Source organism: Castor canadensis, chromosome 6, assembly GCF_047511655.1.
Source record: "Castor canadensis chromosome 6, mCasCan1.hap1v2, whole genome shotgun sequence".
Taxonomy (NCBI): Eukaryota; Metazoa; Chordata; class Mammalia; order Rodentia; family Castoridae; genus Castor; species Castor canadensis.
Genome location: NC_133391.1, coordinates 149,532,536 through 149,555,268, shown reverse-complemented (window position 1 = coordinate 149,555,268; position 22,733 = coordinate 149,532,536). Strand labels below are relative to the sequence as shown.

The 22,733-nt window shown below is 44.7% G+C and overlaps 1 protein-coding gene across 1 annotated transcript in view; it reads left to right on the top strand.

Annotated features, from left to right (window-relative positions):
* Positions 1-2,391: 2,391 nt before the first annotated feature.
* Positions 2,392-22,733, top strand: part of Pdzd2 (PDZ domain containing 2) — a 374,613-nt gene continuing 354,271 nt past the window's right edge. The window contains exon 1 of the mRNA XM_074077656.1: positions 2,392-2,486. The gene's annotated coding sequence lies outside the window, so the exon portion shown is untranslated. The remainder of the gene's footprint in view (positions 2,487-22,733) is intronic.

Sequence of the window (22,733 nt, the reverse complement as noted above, 5' to 3'; positions counted from 1 at the left end):
TGATTGACCCCTTGTGAGCTGAGATATTAGCAAGCAAGAACTCACAAAAATATATCTGGAAAATTTCAGATGAAAGGTGATTAAGGCTAGAAGTACTTTAAGCAGGTCATCAGGACCGTGTCTGAAGGAGACAAATAAAATAGGACACCTGAATATATTTATGGATAATATATTTCACATATAACATTCACCTATATATTTCACAACTCATTTTAATTTAGCAAATATTTACTAAGTGGCTATCAGGTTGAACACTATTCCACACTAGGCTTTAGAAACAAATAATAAGATCAAGACTCTTTTACCTCCAGGAACTCACATGCTAGATGAACATTGTAATTCCTCAGGTTTAGTCCACCTGACATGGGGTAAATTAGCAATTGGAAGAAAGTGCTACCTTTGTAGCCATTAAGGAGGAAGAGTACACAGTGATGTTGGTGCTGTGATCAGAGAAAACCTCCCAGGAGAGGTAACATTTAACTCTGGGATTTCAGCTGGGCACAGGAGAGCGAGAATGTCATTCTGGCAGAGAAAACAGAATTTACAGGTTTGGAGTACATGGCTGGAATGAGAGGACTGCAATGGTGCTAGACGATTTGAGTGGTAGACCATTTGCATATTTGTTTATTCAGCAAACTTGTAATGGATGCTGAAGGAAATAGGATTGTGTCAGGGGCTGGGTACCTATGGAGAAGACATGGGTTGCCTCTTCATGGCTCCTGCCATTGGGAGGCAGTGGTGGAAAATGAGCCAAAGACTGTAAAACAAGCAGAAAGCACCAGGATTGTGGAAGGGTTTTTCTTATGGCACCTCAAGAATGCCTTTTTAGGCAATAGTTACCATTTCACTGAGCACCTCCTAAGTGCTATGCTATTCATAACTGTGTTACTGCTGATCCTTGCAGCAATTCTGCACGGTAGGTGTTTTCTCTATTTACAGATAGGAAGAGAAGCTCCGAGGGCCTGAAATTGCAAAGCTCATAATACATGCTTGGATTTTGCAGGCATTGATTTCAGTGGCCTGGTAATTACAAAAGCTGAATCCAAGTTCTCCACTCGAGCCCCCATGGGAAATCTCATCTTGCACTGACTTGGGACCACTCTGGTCTCCCATGCGGTGGGACAGCTCCACAGGAGTCTGTGTCTATCTGCTCTTCCGAGAGACCAGAGTGCTCCTTACCTTGCTGGGCAAAGCTGCAGCCCAACTATGCCCCGCCCCATCCCCATCCTCCCTCAAAGCAAAGATTTCCAATTACTGCTCTGCAGAAAATATCAAAAGCATTATTCAACTATTCATTATTCCAGGTTTCGTAATTTTTCATATTTTTTTTTACACTTATCTGCTAGCATTTGAAAAAGACCAGCTTTTTCCTCTTTAGCGAGCTTAATTTGCAGAGCTGTGCAGCATGCCTATTATATTCTTATCATCCTCTCCCTGTGGTAGGCAGAATGACAAGGATGACAAAAAAAGAACCAAAATTATTTGAAGGCCTTCCTGAAAATCCACGGGAATGAAGCATCGGAAGAGCCCTATGCTCCTGTTCCTCGAGTGACCTGGAACAAGGCCAAGGTCAACTGGCATTAGTTCTTATAGTCCACTTCAGCAGGATCTCCTGGCTAGTACTCACAAGGTCCCAAAGGTCACCCCAGGCCAAGGGATTTCCCTCAGGGGTTTAACTGGGGATTGAGCAGCTCTGAGGAGCCAAGAGGTCCCTTGTCCTGGAATTTCCATCCTACTGCTAAATTAACTTTAATATCCTAAGGGCCGAAGGTCAAGGGTAGCTTGAGGTGGGTGGTTAGGTCTTCTCCCAGCTCCTTTGGCCTCTCCATCCCATTCTTTGATAAGGCAATTAACATTATTTCTCGTAAAGTGCTATGCAAAAGCAACTTCAAGTCCCCTAGCTCACACTCTTCCACCTAGATGGCGCCCCAAGCCCCGCCTGTATGGAAATTCTGAGCTGCCCTCGGCCCGGATCCTTTCCTCCCAGGATCCCCGGTTTTTGAAGCCGGCGCTCTAGGACTGCAGGTTCACGGGGAGAGACGCCCTGCTGGCTGAGGGGCTTGCTTGGGGGAATCCCCGCCCACCTTGTCATTCCTTCAGGGGAATCCCCGCCCCCCGTCCCTGTCACTCCAGGAAGGGAGTTCCCGCCCCTCGAATCTAACCCAGGGAGGGAATCCCCGCCCATCCTGGAGGCTCGGTGGATCCCCAGCGCTGCGCAGCTAGCAGCGGACTCCCGGCGCGGGTGCGTGCTGGCCCTGGGCAGGGGGACGCGGTGGGGCGACTGCTGCGGGAGCCCGCCGAGCCGAAGGTGCCGGCGACTGCGCCTCCTGCGGCGGCCTGCGAACCGCGGGGCTGCAGCTTCGGGCCGGAGCGGCGGCGGCACCGGTGGAAGCAGCGGCGGCGGCGCCAGCTGCGCGGGGACCGCCGGGCGGCGCCTGGGTCTGGACGCGCGAGGAGCAGCGGGAGCCTCGGCGGAGCGCGAGCAGGTGAAGCGACAGTTCCGCGGCAGCCGGGACGTGGGGCTCGGGAGGGCGCGCGGGGTCGGGGAGCTCGGCGCCCCCGAGACCGTGCGCGCGCGGGAAAGTTCATGAGAAATCGGGTGCGCTGGCACTGAGGTGATTGGGGGCGCCCAGCCGGGGTCCCACGTTGGGTGGCACAAACTCTCCCATCCCGTCGGGGCGGGGACGGCTTGGGGAAGGGGGCGCGGTGGAGAGAACCGAGCGGGACAGGGCGAGCCTGGGACAACCGGAGACGCACTATTGGGGATACTAAAGACAAACCCCAGGTTTCCTCTGGTCTCCGCCGCCCTGAGCAGGGGTACTTAGTACTCGGGCCTCAGGTGCTGTCTCGGAGCCGTCCTCCGACGCTGCTGCTTCTCTCGCGTGCTCCCTCCCTTGCCAGGAGAAGAGGCACGCGGGCAAGGAGGGGCGCGTAGAGCAAGGGCATCTTTTGGGCGATTATTGGCATCTGCCAGGAAGGTGGGGAATGTTTCGCTAGGGAAATCTTTCCCTCCCTCTAAATTCTCTCTCTCTCTCTCTCTCTTCCTCCCTTCCACCCCCTCCCCCTAATTTGCCTTTACGTTTTAAGTCACTGGGCTGCTTGTCTTCCCCGATGCTCGGATAATCCATTCAAGCCCAAGGTTGAATTGAGTGTGGGAAGAATCCAGGACCCCGGGCAGGAGTTTGCCAGAAGCCTGCCCTCGGCTGCCCTGATCTGTTCAGGGACCTTGATAAGGGACACTACACTGGAGGGTGATGAGCATGGGGTCTGATATGAGCTGGTCTAGAGACCGGAATTGCAGGCACCAAGGCATGCCAGAGTGCCAGAGTCCAAACCTGAACTGGGCATGGAGGTGGGGCAGTGTTGGTGGGCAGGAGGTGGGGGAGGGGTCTTGCCTCTTGCCTCATGCACAGGAAGGGTCCCTTGAGTGAATGCAGTTCCCTTGACAGATCACGATGAAGCTACTGGAAGTGGTTGCAGAGAGAGGGAGAGAGAGAGTAAGAGAGAGAGAGAGAGGAGAGAGATTTGCTTTTGTAGGCAGCCCACAGCCCACGCCCCTTCCCCATTTCAGGGCTCCTTCCTCAAGGAGGTCTCCCACATTCAGCCTGCTCTCTAGGCTTGGGCTTTAGGGCCCTGCTATTTCTACTGGGCCGGCTTTTCAGGTCTGTGACTTCTGGGTAGGAGTCAAGTAGGTACAGTCTGGCAGGTGTGGTGTGGGAGGGCTGCTTGTGCTGGTGGAATAGAATGTCTCAGAACACTTCTCTGGCTGTAGGTGGTTGTTCTGGCTACATCAACTCTTTCTTCCATTAGGATGGCCAAGAATTGCTGCTCCTATAAAAGCCACATAGGGGTGTGAGATCACGTGTTGTGGGGGTAGCAGTGAGGGCGGCAGGTGCTAGGAGAAGAATTAGAACCATGTAAAATATAGAAACGTACCTCCCTTTACATTGTTAATATGCTTTTGGAATAATATTGACTCATACTTGAAACCTATCATTGAAATTGATTTTGCATGCCCTTAAGGAAGTTTACTATTTAAGGAAAGTTGTGATAATTTCCCTATTCATTTCAGTCATTTTATTTTTGGAGTACCTGTGGTTTGCTGGACTTAGAGGTTCCAGGAGATGCTCATAGATGAAAGAGGCTCCCTTCCTGCTGTGGGAGTTTCAACCTAGCAGGAAAGAAGTCTACAGAAAACTATGACACAAACTAGTGCAATTTGGTATGTTGTACGTATCCTATAGTGGGTTGGATGAAGGAATTGAGGAGTAATTGAATAACTTATAGTGAGTAACTATACGTAATTGGAGTATGGTTCAAATGAAACATTTTGGGAGTATGGACAAGAAAGAAGTCACTTTGGACGGAGGGGATCTGCAAGGCTTTGTGGAGGACATTCTCAGTGGAAGAGATGCAGGCTGAAAGGTTGATCCCAAGTTAGACTAAGGCCCTTAGGGATTCAGTGGGTTAGAGACTGAACTAAGAACTCAGACAAACCTAGTTTTCCAAGCAGTAGGGAAGTGTTTGTGATTGTTGAGCAGCGGGTTTTCATGATCAGATATGAGCTTTGGGGTAATTCATCTCTTGCAGAAAGAACTGGAACTGGAGAGAGATGAGAGGGCGGAGAGCCTGGTTGGGGGTGGGGAGGTGATGAAGGTCTGAGCTGGCAAGTGGAAGCTACTAGAAGAAAGGAAAGACTGCGAACTTGAAATGTGGGTGGGCATTGGTCAGATCAGAGAGAAGAAACAAAGATCACCTGCAGGTGTTTGGGGCTTTTTAGCATCTGATAAAACAGAAACCTGAAGAAATCCTTTCAGATTTCCCTTTCTTCCTCCTCATTGCCTCTCCTTATAAAACCCACCATGGCTCCCAGGACCTGTGGGATAAATTTCAAGTCCTATGTGCCTCTTTAGACTTCTTTGTCTTGCTACATTCCCTACCACCCACACAGACACACACAAATGAGGCACAGACCTCCTGACCTGCCATGGTCTTTGTCTTCACAAAACTTTTGTCCTTGGGTGGCAGTGGTAGGGGTGGAATAATAGAACATCCTCTTTCCTGGCTATCCAGATAAATGGCTTTTTATTCTTTAAGATTCAGCTCAGATAAGACCTGGAACAGTTGCCCATCAACTTCCTCAGTTGAGACAGGAAGAGAGGAAGAGGGAAGAGCCCAGACCTATGCCATCCCTGGCTGATTGTATCTGAACCCTTAGAACGAACTACCAGGCCTGGTGGGCTAGACAAGGTAACACAGAGCTGTGGATACTCTCTTGGTCTAGATCACATGGGCCTATGCGTCTCAGATCATGGTTTTGAGGAAGTGGCAAAATTAAAGAAAGGTTTATTCATTAGAGTCCTCCAGCTTCTGTTCCCAGGCATATTTGGCAAACAAAAGAGAAGTGGGAGAAAATGGAGAAGTCAGATAAGGGGTGCTTTGGAGGAAAGAGGCCAGAGACAGTCAAGAGCAAGCGTAGGGAAAGAAAAAGGCTGGTATCTACTTTCCCTTGAAGGTGGGAGGGAAGCAGAAATTGGGGAAGATGCCAGAGAGAGGATCCCATAAGCAGCAGTAGGAGGGATAGCTAAGGGAATAGTTGTCGGGGGGTGGGGGTAGCTGGGGAAATAGTTGGGTGTTCTCAGTTCAACTGGATGGGCGTTTGCTGAGAACTGGCAGAGCTTTTGGTGAGCATGGAGAATTGGGTGAACTCGGCGCCTGGCACTGTCTGAGGCTGCCAAAAGGGAAAGGAAGGATTCCTGACTATATTGGAGACTTGACTGGAATCCAAGCAGTGCAGAGAATTTCTTGTTGGCCAGGTCATTGGAATTTCAGAGTCTCTGTTTGCTTGTGTGTAAAACTGGTAGAGCAGCTACTTCACAGAGTTGTTCTTAGGAGTTATACAAAGAGGTACTGAGATGTGTGTGCGAACCCCCAATGACAGCATCTGGTGCACAGTGGCTCCTTTGGAATAGTGTGGTGAGAAATGAATAAACCTCTCACAAAAGTCTAGGAGAGCCCCAGTGAATGTAGAAGGCAGGACTTTTGAGCAGACTTCACCCAGGCTTTCCTTCATCTTTGGATGAAAAGTTGTGTTCCTACCTTAAAGAATCTTTCAGGATGTCTACCTTTTTACCTGTTGGCTTGCCTGTCACAGCGGCTCCATCTGTATTTCACTTCCCTCTTATGCAAAAACTGCAGTTGCAAGGCTCAAAGCAGGGAGGGCCTGGCCAGTTGGCCCGTGCTCTGGTTTGGAGAGGACAATGCACTATTTCCCCCCCTATTTATATATATTTGTTGTATGGGGAGGGATTCGTTGTGACAATTCTAAATAGCCTTACACCGTACATTGGTTAGATTGTCCCCACCGTCTCTCCCTGCAAACCCCTCCCTGTCCCACTTAAAGCAATTATAAGAGGTTTCATTTTGTATATGCATATGAAGCTCATCAACCCATGTTCCCTCACCTTCATTTTCCCCTCCCACAAGTACCCCCCACTGTACCTATTTTACAGTCCTGCCTTTCATTATGAATTCCAAAGTCAATGTTCTCTTCCCTCACAATTCTTCCTTTGAAGAAGTGAGGCCCAGAAAAACAGAGAACTCTCTTCATTCCACAACTGAAACCAGAATCACAGCCTACACTTGCTCAAGCTGAGGAGCTGTTGTCTTTCAATGGAATTGTCTTTGATTACATGTAGAAAGATTAAATATTCTCATGGATTAGTGAAAAGGGGAAGAAAAGGAGTGCTTGACTTTATTTACTAAGCACCCAATAGACGTATGACAAATAAAATGAAACTTGGAAGAAATGTAAAAAGTTTGTTTTCACAAAATGGAAGTATAGAAAATTTTTCTCAATTCTTTGTTTTCTAACTAGAAAGTTTATGTCTAGATTGTGTTGTCCTTTGGAGTTATGTATAGATTGCATGTAAAATGATAGTTCCTTTTATGGTATTTAAAACTTTTAAATTGTTGATCTCATAATATATACAGATTCTAGAAATGGGCGGGGGGAGGTAGAATTAGGAAGGAATACATTTCCCATCGGTTCTGGGCAGATGGAAGGTTTGAAGCTAGGTAGATCCTTTAATTTAGTCTGATTGTGAGCTAAAGAGGTCTATATTCTATTGACAATTGTGTTCCAGAAAACACTAGGAACATTTACAGCTTGAAAACTCAGTGGTTAAAGAGGCCCTTTGTGGTGTGATAAGGCAGTTGAGGTGAGGGATGGCTTGCTAAGCCAAGGGTATAGAAAGGACATACTTGTCTGTGAAGTGTCTCTGACTCTAGGAAGATGCCAGCCTCTGACTGTGGCCTCTTTCAGATGCTAGTGGCTCCTTCTCCATTTGGTCCCCTTCCTGACAGGTCTTAGCTGCTCCAAGCTTGTATTACCTACAGGAATACATTCTGAGGGAAGGAGCTGGGTTGTTGCCTTACAGAAAATCAGAAACAAGATTCTCAGATTTCTTTATGATGCAATATAATGAAGCTAGAAAACAACAAACATGAGGCTAATGAAATTATTCTCAAATTATTTGTTTTTAGGTGATTGAATATTTCTATGGTTTGTCAAGCACACGAGGATACACAAAGAGGTTTTGGAGAAGCAGAGTGGGGGACCTGACTTTGCAGCAATACAGCCTCATGTTGCCACACAATTGTTTCAAGTTTGGGATGATGTAATAGCAGGGAGGTAGGGGAAGATTTGTGGCCTGAAGCAGCCTGAATTGCCTAGATATGCATAGGAAGATGAAAAAAATATATCACCAACTCTAAGGAATCTGCAAATTCTTGAATGGCATAATCCAATGCCTTGCCTTCAGGTTGAAGTAAATCTAGCTATTTCTAGGTAGGATCTGTGCTGTTTTAACAGCTTCCATAGTATATTTTTCTTAACAGAATGATGCCCCAGACTGGGTCCTTTGGGTTGTTTTGGCAGGAGTGGAAATGGATTTGAGGAGAACCACTCCTGGTGGTATTGTTATCAGCACTTAGATACCTCTAGTACTTGATTTTGCAAGCACTGGACTTTCACTCTGCTACTGCAACAGAATCATCCAAGATAAAACACACAGCCTGTTGTCCTGGCCTCAGAAGAGTGATCATACTCCTTTACTAAAAATAAAGATGGCATTCATATGATGCAGAATAGGATTCCTACTGTAAGCAAGGGCTTAATTGGCGCTGTGGAAATCCAAAATCAGTTCTCTGACTGGCACTTACCCACTGAAGAAGTAGGAGTTGAGCTAGGATGATGGTGGGCGAGGGGGCAATTTTGGATCATGGTGTACTCAGTAGGGGGAGGTACACAGGGAAATAGGCTGCCTTATTGGGGAGGGCTCTGGGCACCCAGAAGAACCTGGTGAGAAGGGAGAGGATGCTGGGGAGCTTTGAGCTCCTGAGGTCCCAAGGAGATCCGGTGACTCCTAGCGGGAAGACAGAATAAAGAACAACTCTTACCCCTTTCATCACAGGCTGTCCTGGCTCACCCTGTGTATGCATCCTGAGATGTGACTGTAATTCCAGTATTCTATAAGGCTCTGTTCCTGGAGAGTAGAAAGGCAAGTATCTTTCAGGTTAGCCATAATATCTAAGGTATACAAGTTTGAGCACCCAGTAATGTCCACTACCCCTGAAGAATCCTAGTGACTTAGCCACCAGAAAAGTGTCTTCACCATCTTACCCCACATGTTGTTCCTGGCACTACTTAGGCTTGTATACAAGTGATAAAAGACAATCACAAACTCTCTTCAAATGTTCCAACATTATTTTTCTGCACCAAATAAGATGAGATGCCAAATAATGCCAAATTTAATAAAAGATGTCAATAAACTACATTTTTGTGTGTTGGCCAATGGACCCTTATAAAATGTCTGATTTCAACAATATTTCAGTTGGTTCCTGCCTATCCCTCCCCACTTTTGGCACAGTGATAGAGATTTGGATAAAATTAGATTGTGCTATATGGGTTAATTTTCTTGGAAGAAAATTAACTTCCAAGGCTAAAGCAGCCATGCAAATATTATTACAAAATCACTCAGCATACAATATTGGTATGACTTTTCTTCACAGTTTGTTTCTGCCTACTCTCCACTCCCACCCCGCCCTGGTCACCATTATTCCCAATATCATTAGGCTTAAAGAAGGGGCAGCTGTCCCCAGAAAATTTGCTTCAAGTGTCCTCATCAGCATGGAATCTCATGAGAGAATGGCAGGGAGATGGAATGAGGAGAGGAAGGTACCAGACAGGATTGTGTTAACCTCTCTTCGAATCTACTGCTCATCTCTGGAAACCCGAGCAGATGTAGGACTGATTGATTTCTTTATTGGTGACTGCTGTGGAGCAACACTCAGCAAATTTTGGCACCTGAGAGATGCATATGGCACCTGAGCACTCTTCCCCGCTCTGGTCCCTCACCTGCTCAGTTTCCTGAGCACCATCTTTATCACTGAAGATGAGCTTAGCTGTCATTTTTCCTATGCTTTTTAGGATCCAGCACAAGTTCTAGCACACGGGTAAAAATTAAGATGGTTTCATTGTTCACTATTTGGCAGGCTCTGGTTTAGTCACTTTATACAGTTAACTCATTTAATTCTCCTAACAGCCCAGTGAGGTATATACTTGTATGACTCCTAGGGTTGCCAAAACAAATTAGCACAGACTTGGTGGCTTACAACAACAGAAATTTATTCTGTCAGAATTCTGGAGGTCAGAAGTCTGAAATCAGGGTGTGGGCAGGCCATGCTCCCTCTGAAGGCTCTAGGGACAAATCTTCCTTGCCTCTTCAGCTTCTGGTAGCTGTTGACATTTCTGGTGGTTGCTTTACTCCATTCTCTGCCTCTTTCTTCACATGATCTTCTCCTCCATGTGCCTGAGTATTCTCTCATGTCTCTACTTTGTATGTTTCTTCTAAGGATATTTGTCACTGGACTTAGGGACACCCAGGCAATTTAGGATGATCCTATCTCAAACTCTTTAATTTAAATGACATCTTAAGATTCTTTTTTTGCCAAATGAGGTCACAATTTCAGATCCCCCTTGGCAGATGGAGAAATGATGTTATGATGAAGTTAAGCAAATTCGCTGAGGTTACATTGCTAGTTCTTGGTGAATTGAGATTTAAATACAGCAGCCTGGCTCTAGAGTTTGCATTCTTGATGAATACCCACAAATGCCTTTCTGTAAATAAGCTCAGTGATTGTTTACAGTATGAATGGATGGCAGGATGGTAGATAGATAATTAAAAGTTACTGATGACAATTTGATTGGTGGCACATATCTATAATCCCAACACTCAGGAGACTGAGGCAGGAGGATGGAGAGTTTAAGGCCTGCCTAGACTACAAAAGCAAACAAAAATTATGAAGCTGGCATGGTGGTACACACCTGAAACCCCAGTTACTGAGGATGTGGAGATAGATGGAACATGGTTTGAGGCCAGCCCAGGCAAAGTTAGCATGTGACCCTATCTGAAAAACAAACTAAAAGCAAAAGGACTAGGGACATGGTTCATGTGGTAGAGCATCTGCTTAGCAAGCATGAGGCCCTGAGTTCAAACCCCAGTAACCTCCTCCCTCAAAAAAAAAAAAAAAAGGACACCTTGAGGGCAGTTCAGGTAAGGACCAACTGCTTAGAAGACTGACACACTGTACTTCTGGAGACACCAAGTTCTGTCTCAGCAGGACCCTTCCTCAGTTTGGAAGATTTTCCTAAATCTGAGATCTTCCCAGGCATCATCTCCACAAACCTACCATCTAAAATTTCCACCTCTCAGGGCTCTGTTGCATGACTCCTGTTCCGTTTGAAATAAAATCTTGATTGATTTGTTTATTTTCTCTCTCATGTGTTGGAATGTAAGCTTCATTAAAGCAAAGACCTTGTTTTGTTCATGTCTCTCAAGTGCTCACAATACCACAATAGTTCCTGGTATACAATAGACGTGAGATAAATAGCTATTGCACAAATTTAGCACTTAGAGTATGTCAGGCACTGTTCAGTTATCCTTATTTTTCAGTTGAGGACACATGGCTCAGCAAGATGAAGTGACTTGCTGAGGTTATGCTATTAGAGTCAGAGCAAGAATTTGAATCCAGATCTCTCTGTCTGGTAAGCCTGTGTTCTCAACCACTATTCTATAAATAATCTCTAAGAAACAGGAGCTGCCCAGGACTCTCAAAGTCCCTGTAGAGTTCTGAGCTTTCTAATTCATTTTCCTGCTCATCAACCCAGGACACAGATTGTTAACACATAGGGAAAAAGTAGACTTATTCAGGTTCCTAATGTGAGTACAGAGAAATAGTTTTCTCTGAAAAGGTGGCCTGGGACTTAAGCTTGAGAAGCTAAAAAGTTAATTTTACTTTTTCTCCACTTCGGGGCTGATCTATCTTGGGACCTTATGTGAAAGTTAGCATTTATTTGCATTCAGAAGAGGCCCTGAGGTTTTCTTTTTTCTGGTTTTATTTTATTTTTACACCTGAGCACTTATCTGTAGTTTGGTCCTCTCTGCCTCCATATTTCTTCTCAGATGGTAGGGCCTTAGGGCAAGAACATGGACTCTACTTTAAGAGTGGTGGGTAGGCAGACCGTCTCCACGGGATCTGGTTAAAAGATTCGTCCATTTCTCTGAGTAGTTGGGACTACAGTATCACGTCACCACACTTGGCTTAGACTTCCTTTTCAAAATAAGGTCCATCTCCAGTATATAGCAACATCCTAGCAAGTAAACATCAGACAAAAAACCACTCCTTCAGGCAAATAGTAATTGTGAGACCCACAGATGTTGGTTGGTTGGGCTTTTATTCATAGGAAGGACTAGAGTAGTTGTTAATACACCTGGCAAATACAGGTGCTTTTCTTCAGGAAGGTAGAACTCTGGCCATTTGATGCGTCATCCATGTCTGTCGTGAGCGTGGGGTTTGCTATGGTAACCAGAACTTGCCGGAGGGTTGTGCATGTAAAGTGTCACTCATTGGTCGTACCCTTTATTTTTAGCATAAACAAAGAGGAAGTGCTCATTGTTCCTGTTAACAGGCAGGTAGGTAGTCATAATGGAGCCGCTGTTCTCGTGTGGAATATCATTGCCCACCCCAGTTCTTATTTGTTGGATCAAGATGTGCTTCTGAAATTCCACTGGTTAAAGTCCTTGCTGGAACGTGCACACTCGGGTAGTTGGACTTACTATTTTTTAATAACTCTTTCTCAGCTGCTGTTCCCTATTTTCATCTTGACACAGTATGTAAGCTTTGCTAACAATGGGAGTCCTGCAGATAGGAGGTGGGTAGCTGCCCATAAAGCCACTGAAAGCTGGAAAGGCTCAGCAAACATTTGAAGGAAGGTGGTATTTTTCCTCTCAACAAGAAGCTTGGTTCTTTCCTACAGCTTGTATTTTGTCCTCAGTGCCCTCAAAGTAACTTTTTCTCTTGCCATCCAACTAATATTTATTTATCATGTGCCACATAAAGAAAAGACATATACACTTCCTGTTCCATGCATGAGGAATAAAAATAAAATTCAGATTTCTTTGAATTTTCAATGATATCAAATTGTCTAACTGTCCTTTGGGGCAAGGGAATTAAAAATGGACAAAACTTTGCTTCAATAACATAGTGAGCCTCCTGAACCTCACTTTTTTAGGGGGGACTTGGAATTGGCTGAGATCCCCCTTGACATATTTGCTGATATACATCTAGGACTGATTTAATCAGGGGCCGTATAACATTGTACTCCATCACCTGTGGTTTGGTTGGAAAATTGAACCACAGTCCAAAGTGAAAGCAGAGTCACATCTTGAGTTGATACCAGCTGAGGGTCAGAAAGATTATAAACTGTTATGATTCTGTGACTCAAGCACCCAGGGCAGTATTGGGCAATAGTAGACTCTTCATGAAGGTTTTTTTCTTTTTTCTTTTTAATGAATGAAATTAGTGTCCAACTGGCATGTCTAAGTGAAGAAGAAGAACTTGGACTATCCTTCAGGTCATTCTTACAGCTGCTCTGTGAAGCTCCCCATGGTCTGAAGTGCTTCTGCCCTTCAGAATGTATAATCTAGTGAGGGAGATGGGACATCTGAAGCAGTGCAAGTTAGGATTTAGAGTGTATGGAAAGATGAGTTTTCTGATTAAAAAAACCATCTGAAAAGTTAGGCTTCCATCAGTAATTAGTTTTCCAAGTGAAAAGGTTTCCATTTTACACACTGATCATTTTAGATGATTTCATGAGCTACCTTCAGAACATAACACCTGCAAAGGTTTGTTCAATTATTCAGTAAAGCACATATTTATTTGAGACCTACTATTTATCAGACCCTTTGATTCTACCACGGAAGATAGACATTTAGTATATATTTGAATCTACGTTCAGAAGGACATGACTCCCCTAGAGAAGTGGTGCTCTACCCCATGTCATACATCTGCTCTTGTCAAGGTCACTAATAATGTCCACATTTGCTAAATTCAAGGATCATTTCTAAGCCTTTACTTAATCCCTCAAAGCATTTGACACTCATGGTTCATCCCTCCATTATCCTTGAGGCACTCCGCACCTCCTCTGTTGGATGGCATATTCTCAGGTGTCCAGTGTGCACCAGCCGGCATTCCTTCTGGGTTTCATGGCTACCTCATCTTCTTGATAATGCTGGGGGAAGGGGATGGGGTCTGAGTACTTGGATTCTTGTCTTTCTGTCATTACGGTCTAAAATGTCGATCATCTCATGACTTTAACTGCCATCCATGAGCCAAGAACTCCTACCATCAATCTCCATCCTGTATTGCTTATGTATGTAATTACCCACTTAACATCTTTGATGAATGTCTAATGGTCATTTCAAATGTTAACATCTAAAACTAAGTTCTGATCCCACCCAGACCCCTTCACAAGCTTCATCTTTGGTTAGTCCTTTAAAATATATCTACAGTCTACCCATTCCTCATCACTTCCCTCATCTAAACTACCTTTGTCTCTCAATTGGACTATTTTAGGAGTCTCTCAATTGCTATCATCCCTTTTCCCCTCCTAGCTTATTCTCAGTGGAGCAGCCAGAATGATTCTAGTGATCATTTCATGTCACTTCCCTATGCGGACCTTCTCAGTAGCTTCTTATCTCACTTAGAGTGAGAGCAAAACTCATTTCATAGCCTACCAGGAACTTGCTGGCCATTTCCTCTCTGACTTCATCTCTGTTACTTTCTATCAGCTTGAGATACATTGGCACACTTCTGCCTCAGGGCCATCACCCCTGTTGTTCCCTCTGGATGGAATGTTCTTCCTATGTAGCTGAGTCCTCACTTCCTTCAGGTCTGGATTCAGATGTCCCCTTTGGTGAAGTCATTGTTGTGCAGCCTTATTCTGCCTGCCTACCTGACAGACTTCTTCCCTGCCTGACATTCCATAGACCCTTCCTCAACTTTATTTTCTCCCTAGCACGCTGTCAGTTTTTTCATATATCGTATGTTTTACTGACGTAAGTTGCTTTTCTGCCTACTTCAATTACATTGCAAAACCAATTAAGGTATTATTTTGGAGAGAGGAGTTCTATTTGGTTCACTGTTGTATCATGCATTTAGAAAAAGGCTTTGCTTCTAGTAGGCACTCAAAAGTATTTGTCGAGAACATGAATTAGAATCATTGGTATTTTTAATTTAAATATGGTGCTCCAGGGATTGTGATTTAATTGGCATGAGGTACAACCCATGAACTGGTATTTTTTGAAGACTCCCAAGGTGATTCTAATGTGAAACGGGGGATGCAAACCACGGCTTCGTGATCTGAGCTCTGTGTTATTTCTCTTCTTCTTGGAATTTTACGTCTGCCGCATAGGCTGTTGCATTCTTAGAAAACCCATTTGTTTCCAAACTTAAATTGCAGTGAGTGGTTTAATGAAACTTGTGCTGCCTATGAGAGCATATTAGGGCTTTAATTGGAACAGCTTGTTAGAGGGAATATAGTGGACATTCATCACTGTGTGACCTTGGCTAGCCTATGATGGGGAGGCACAGACTCCATATTACAGTGACAAGTGTGTTCTCTGTTAATTTCCCACATGAGCATCAGACATTGTCTTTATATTTCAAAAGTGAGAGGGGATTTGAATCTGGTTAATGCTTCATTTGCCTAAATAGGCTATACTCATTTACCCTATTCCCACCCTCAAATGTCCACTTGCCCATTGTCTAAATTCTTTCCATCCCTGAAGACCCAGGTAAAGTCTGATTCCTTATGAGAAGTCTCCCTTCTGCGTGACAGCCTCTCCCAGAATGCCTGGCACATCCACTTGGTATCCAGCTCATGTTGCTTTGGTTGGTGAACCCTTCGCTGAAGGTGTCTGTGTTTTCCTTTCCTTTTTCTCTCATCCCTTTTCTTTTTTAATCCCTTTTCAGACTAGACTGTGCTAGAGGACACTGGGCCATCCTTTTCACCTCTTTGTGTCCCCAGTAGTAACAATAAACAGGTATTGATGGATTGGTTAAGCTACTCCTGTTTAATGTCACTATGTCATAATTAAGAATTATATCCTTCACAAACACCTTGACATTTTTCAGTCTGGTTTATTGGTGATCTATATCGATCTCATTTTGTGATTTTTAAAACCAACTGAATTCAAGGCTTGTAAGATTTTAAACCCCAAGAATTCAGTACCCTATTTGAAAATTATGTACTCAAGAAAGCTCAGACACAATTATGTTTGACTTTATTTTCAAAATCACATCCAAAGGCATAAAACTGGCATTTTTAGGGTTGCTTAGAGGACTTTCCCAGATAGAGTAATGGGGTACTTTTAGGACCTCTCTCTCTATTTAAAGTAGTGACTTTTGTATTAGAATCTCATTATCATGGTAACATTCTTTATTTCTTTTTTTTTTTGTGATATGGGATGATTACTCACCTTTTAAAAATTTATTTATTTTTTCTTTTATTCATATGTACATACAATGTTTGGGTCATTTCTCCCCCCTTCCCCCTGTCCCCTCCCTTCTCCCCAACATTCTTTATTTCAAAGGCCTGGGAGATCAACTAACATGAGACACTGGAGTTGGAGGAAGGTTTAGAAACTAAGTTCTTAACACCTTTATGGCCTTTTGAAGCCCTTGGCACAGGAAAAGTGATGTCATGGTGAGACAGGAAATGTTATAAAGCTATAAAATGTCATAAACCAATTTCCATCTGGTTGTAGGTGAGTAAAACATAGCAAAGAAAAGTATATTGTGTTTTTATACAAAGGGGTAAGGTTACTAGGCCAGTATATTAAGGGAAAACTTTTGATAAAGTGTCTCTTGACTTTTCAGCAAGGTGTTTGGATGGTCCTTTGTGGTATCTTTCTTTGTTTTTGTTTTTCTTTGAGACAGGGTCTCGTTATCTAGCACATGCTGGCTTGGAACTCAAGATCTCTTGCCTCAACCTTCTTAGTGCTGGGATTTTGGACCTGTGTCACCATGTGCCTTTGATATCTTTGTAGACAGAGTGGAGAAATGTGGAACAACCAACAGCAGCAGCACATGGAGATTTGCAGTGGACCAGCTGCAGCCCTTCCAAAGGGGTTGATGGACTGGTGTCCATCCAGAGAGAGGGTTCTAGAGAGTAAGAGTCAGGCTCAGTTTCACCTGACTCTTTATCCTGCTCCTGTTCAAAGCTTTACCAACAACCTGAATAAAGATGAGGGTGACATATCCTATTTGCTCATGACCCAGATCTGGGAGGCACAGTGACCTCATTTCACTCCAGAATGAGAATCTAAATAGACTTACAGGATAGGCCAAGTCTTATAGAAGTCAGCCAAAGGGCTCAAGTGAAGATCCACACTTAGTCTGAAAAAGCCAAGTGCATTTATTATAGGATGGTCAGGAACCTGTTTTAACAGCAGCTTTTGTGGAAAAGATTCAGGCAGTTCATTAAGCTAGGTGATTAACCTGAATCAGCACTGTGATGTGCCTCTTAAATAAGTAACTCTCAGGTGTGAGCGGCCCAAAACAGAGCACTGGGCTCTGTACATCAGTCCCACACATCTAGACTGTGTGCTGCTCTGGGCATCATGGCGTTGCAAGGTGACATCCAGAGACAAGGACCCAAGATGGGGGATTTAAGAGGGAGAGATTGGCAGGTCCTGCTTCCCATCTCCGTTCCTGCCCCCATCCTCCCATGTTTCTATACCAAATAAGTTCAGCCATCTGCACATTTCTATGGAAGAAAAAAACACCCAGCTGTTTGGAGTGGTGCAACTGCCAGCATAATTGTCTCTAAACTCATCAGACCCACAGGCTGGAAGACCCCAGTCACGGTCCCCAGGGTCTGTCTTAACTCTTTCCTACTCCTTCACTTTCTATCCACTGCTGTTTCTCTCCCTCCCAATAAGGGGCCTTAATGTCTCCACAGAAAGAAAAGCAGTGGAAACTCCCCTTCTCTGCTCCCCCACGTACAGACTATCTGTTACCACGTCTGGCCTGCACCCTTTCCCTGCCGTCTCTGAGAACCTTTGCCTCCTTTCATCAGAGACTTCTTTCCCTTGGGCTCAGGAGACTGTTTCCTCTCGAGGGCACACCTGATCACAAACTTCTTCCCTTGTCTTTAACCTCATTGTGTCTGTGAGCATCTCCTGTCCATTCAGACCTCCCACTCTTTAGTTGAGACCCTTCCTTAACAACCAAGGTACTTGAAATATTGGTCTCTATTGCTTTTTCATTTCTTTCCACTCCCACTCTGCTGGTGAACTATGCCTTGCTGCACCTACCTGGGGGCCCCTCCATCTACTCTAATGGGAGCTTTTCAACACTCTCTTCAGTTATGAGACGTTATTCTCCTAGCTTCTCTGATGGATCTTCCCTCCTGTGTCTCCTCTCACCTCTGCAGCTACTACTTAGTCTTAGCCTTCTTCCTGAGCCCTTTAATTAATTTTTACAATAATCTTTATAACCTTTCTCCTGCTTTTGTTCGAGTCTTATACTTCTCCTTTTATCTATTGGTGTTTTTATCTTCCCCCTAGGAAATTTGGGGAACATCTTCAACTTCAGCCACCACCTGTGAACTGATCACTCCCATATCTGTACCTTCAGCCCGAGCCCCCTCCTGAGCTCTGGACCTACATGTCCAGTGTCTACCTGCCATATTCATCTAGGTGATTCAGCTTCTCCAAAGCAACATGTTCCAAGCTGTGCTTACCCTGCCCCTCTGATTTTGCTTCCTCCTTCTCTGCACTCAGGGTTAGCCAGTGGTGCCCCCATTCAACCAGCTGTCCCCCCAAATGAGAAATCTGGACTCATCCCTCATCTGTCTGTAGTTCCCTATACTTATACTTGAGAGTTTTGCATCTATGATCCATTGAGCAAGTAAATAAAGCATTCCAGCGGCTTTCTTGTACATGACCACCAAAAACTAGAACAAGGGCTGAAGCAATGAAATTAAGGGCTAGAGAAGCAGTCTCATGTTTGAAGATTTTCTCTTCATTCTAGCTGTCTCCAAGAGACATGGACTGCATTTGAGAGCTTGGGTGCTTAAAAGCTTCCTTTTCCTGCAGGCCTCAGCAGGGGCTGAAAGACTCATCACAAAGTTGGGCAGGTGGACTTCAATCCCTTTACTGACTTGAGATTTAATTCAGCAGCTAGTAAGCCTTCTTTGTACTTTGTCTACATTGTTTCGCTCAGGCTTCCTAATAGATTGGTAGTCTCATTTATGGATGAGGAACCAGAGGCTCAGAGAGTCAAGTGCTTTTCCTAAGGTGGCCCAGCTAGGCAGTCAGACTTCCATAGGAAACCTGATGTCCCCAAAGCCCACTGCTTTTTTAGGAAGTCACTGCCTTCCATTTGGCATTAGAGATAAACTTCAATTCAGTTGAATGCAGTCAGCTGTATATCCTCATTGTTACAATTAAACCTTTGAGGACAATAGAAAGGAGCAATTCTTTGATTCAGAGCTTAAATTCGGAGCCTAATTCTCCTTAAATGTGTCCCTGTATTTACTGAAACGTTACCGTCCCCTCCATTTCTACACATGCTCAGTGCAATTTTCTTTATAGGCCAACACCTCCAGTTTCCAGAGGCTTTGGGAAAACAACACAGGAGAAAGGATTAACTCTTCCTTTCACTTAGAATGGCTTTAGTTAAATGCAAGGCCTAACTGCAGAGGTTCCTAGCTGTGGCTAAAATAGCAGCCTGTTTCGTGATATTGTGGAGGCGGTCCATCCTGAGTTTTCCTTTACAAATGGGAAAGAAAGGGAGATGTCATACATTCAGGGGACTTAAAGGATAAAAATGCAAGTATTTACCTCCTGTTAATTTTTTGCCTTTAATACACTGTTCTGGTAGAAAGCAGAGATGTGATTAAAACAGTAGATAAGCATCAAGTCAGACCAGGACGGTAACAGAGAGAAAGGAGCCAAAGGGGACAATTTGAGTCAAGATCTGAAATCCAAACTGTAGGGACTCAACTGCAGATAACCTGCAAGAGTGGTTATTTTTATAGCACTTGTTAGTAGCCATTCTCAGAACTGTAAGGAGAACTTATCCTTTTACGCACTCTAAGGTATACAGTTACTTTCCCCACCTTTCACCTGATCCTAACCTTATTGTTGGAATACACAGAGAGCTTGCTCAGCCTGTGGGCCTGAGGGATAGGCAAGTCCTGAGTAATTAAAACCAAGCAATAATTCCTTCCCCTGAAGATACTTACAAACAACCAGCTCCTCCATCCGTCCCCTTTTCAGAGGTCCAGGCAAACATGTGCCTGTTGTACTTGTACAAGGTGTAGAGTGGGAGAGGAAAGAAGTGGGGCAGGAAGGAAAGACGGGTAGGTCGGCATCCAATACTGCACTGTCCAGACCCTGCCTGTCTCTAGCTTTGGGACGCGAGCAAGGTAGCTATCCTCTGGGGGCCTACTGCCCTCGCTCTCAGAAGGAAGCAACTGAAGCTCATCATTCCTAAAAGAAGAAAATGTCCTCGCACATGGTTGGAATGTCATGATCCATAGACTGCCTGTCTTAGTCCTTTTGGGTTTCTATAGCAAAAAATACATAAACTGGGTGGTTTGTAAACAGCAGAAATTTATTTCTCACTGTTCTGGAGATGGGAAGTCCAAGTTCAAGGAGCCGGCAGAGTAAGTATCTGGGGAAGGTTCCTTCTCGGGTTCCCAGATGTTGCCCCTCGTGCTTTTCCTCACATGGTAGAAATGGCAAGGCAGCTCTTTGTGGTCTCTTTTATAAGAGCACCAATCCCAATCACGAAATCTGTTTTTATGACCTACTCACCTCTGAAAATGTCCACCTCCTCCTCCCATCACTATGGAGATTGGATTTCAACAGAAGGATGGGCTGGGCGGGGGGGGGGGGGGGGGGGGGGCGGGGAAGCACAGACACTCAGATCATAGCACTACCTGTTTCTTGAGAACAATCACCCCTTTCCTGCCTCGCACTACTAAAGACCCACTCATATGGGCAGTGGCTTAAGCTCACCTGTCCTGGATGAATAAATGCTTCCATTTTTCTTGGGTGGGGGGAGGGGAACCATATTGGGATTTGAACTCAGGGTCTCACAGTCTACCACTTGAGTCACTGTGCCAGGGAATAAATTCCTTCAAATGAAGCTACTCATTAAAACAAAACAAAACAACAACAGCAAAAAACCCACCTGATTCTGTTAGCAGTAAGTTCCATATTAAAAGACTTGCAACGCATGAAAGACTCAGTTTCCCTTGCACTGACGATGCTCTCTTCCTTAGAGTTTAGACATCACCTATTTTCATCTCATATTTTATAAGTGAACAAATCTAGGCTCAAAAAGGTGAGGCAACTTTCGAAGGGTCACACAATAAGAGTCTCCTGTAGGACTTTATCCCACTGCCCCAAATGGCAAGACACTGATACTTGGCATTTGGTGTTTAAAAGAAAATTGCAGTTTAATTTCCAAGACAGCTATTTTTAAGCAGGAGGCTGTTTCACCTTGGAATTTTTTTTAAGGAAAAAATAAACAAGTGCACTAGATTTGTCCTTTTAAGCCAATTTAAGACGTGTGCCTTCTCTGGCTGTTGAAATTGGCAGGCTGACATCTTGCAGACAGACTGTTCTGGTCTGCTCCGTTAGTTGTTATCCCAAACGCAAATCTGACTCACGGGTGAGATCATGAGAAATCTGGACTATTTTTCTTGATGACTTTTTCTTTCCTATTCCAATTTTCTTTTGTGGTATTTGGCTCTGTATGATACCCATGCTGGGCAGCACAACCTTGAAAGGGTTGTTCTTAGCATGGTCTCTGCTGTTGTATGACTCACAAGACAGTGGGAGCAGGTTTGGCCATGACCTTGCATGTGGCTTTGGTGTGGAAACTTGGGGGTATGTTGGCATGTGGTAGTGCACATGTGTGAGTGTGTGATGACCTTCTGCAAAGTAGGATTTCTGTTCACTGAGATATGAGCCCTCTTGACAAAATGGACTATTGTCATTCAACAAATGTTTATTTAATAGTCACCTAGGTGTTGATGACATAATGGGTCACCTACTATCTAGAGGAGGTTACCTAAATTAGTCAGTATTACATACTCTATACATCAGAGTAATGCTACCTGCAATGATCATTGGATCTCCAAATTTTAGTGGAGGTTTATGTTAACTTAACAGGAAAAAATATTTCTCTTTTACCTAATAGCCCAGTGCAGGAGTTCTTGGCTGTCCTCTGCATGGTGGTTCAGGAGCACAGGCCTTTTCCATCTGGTGTTGCCACAGTTTCCTAGGGATACAAGGACTCTGCCTCCAGCTGGTAGGAGGGACAAGAGGTGACGGGGAGAAGGCACGTCTACCTTGGCAGGAGGGACAAGAGGTGACGGGGAGAAGGCACGTCTACCTTGGCTTGGAAGCAGCACACAGCACTGCTGCTTACCTTTTGTCTATGAGAACTGATCGCATTGCGCTACTCAGAGGCAGTCTTTTTTGGTTTTTTTCCTTTTGGAGAGACTGGGGTTTGAACTCAGGGCTTTATACTTGCAAGGCAGGAGCTCTACCATGTGAGCCACACCTCCAGTCCACATAGCCCTACTCAGATGCAAAGGAGGCTAGAATAAGCAGCCCATGGTGGTCTACACTATGTGGAAGTATCTGGAACATTGGGAATATATGCAATTTGGATGTTTGGCTGCTGGTTCTGCTATTACACCCTACTGGAAAGGTGCCCTTGGAATGCACTTGAGATGCTGCACTGACATATAAGACAGGCACCTAACATTTGTTGGGTGGAGTCATCACATGTTCCTTCTTTCCCATTTCTTCCTGCACTTGTCTCTCTCTTTCTCTCTCTCTCTCTCTCTCTCTCCCTGCCTTCCTCCTTCCCTCTCCCTCCACTGCACATGCTCTTTCCTGTGTAACCTTTTCTTCCTGCTCTACCTTGCCCTTCTGGAAAATTCAGTATTCCATCAGGGACAAAGGTGGAAGGCATTCCCCCCAGGAAACCTTCAAATCCAGTGTGCAGGTGTGGCCTTCTCTGAAGGCAGAGCAAGGAGATGTTTACTTATTGGGGTTTGAGAGCCCACAGGAAGGCAGTTCTGCTAATCAAATGAAGTTTTACATGGTGTAAACTTCAGCACTTAGAGAGAGAGGCAAGAAAGCACACAGGAGAGAAAGGATGGGTATTTCTAACCTCCAACAGTGGGAAGGGAGCACTGGAGCTCTTTGGAGGTGGAGGGGCAGAGGGAGTGTAAGGGCAGCTGCGAGGCCACTTTCCATCCTGGGGCCTACACTTCTAGCAGTAGTTCTCAGGAGTAGATT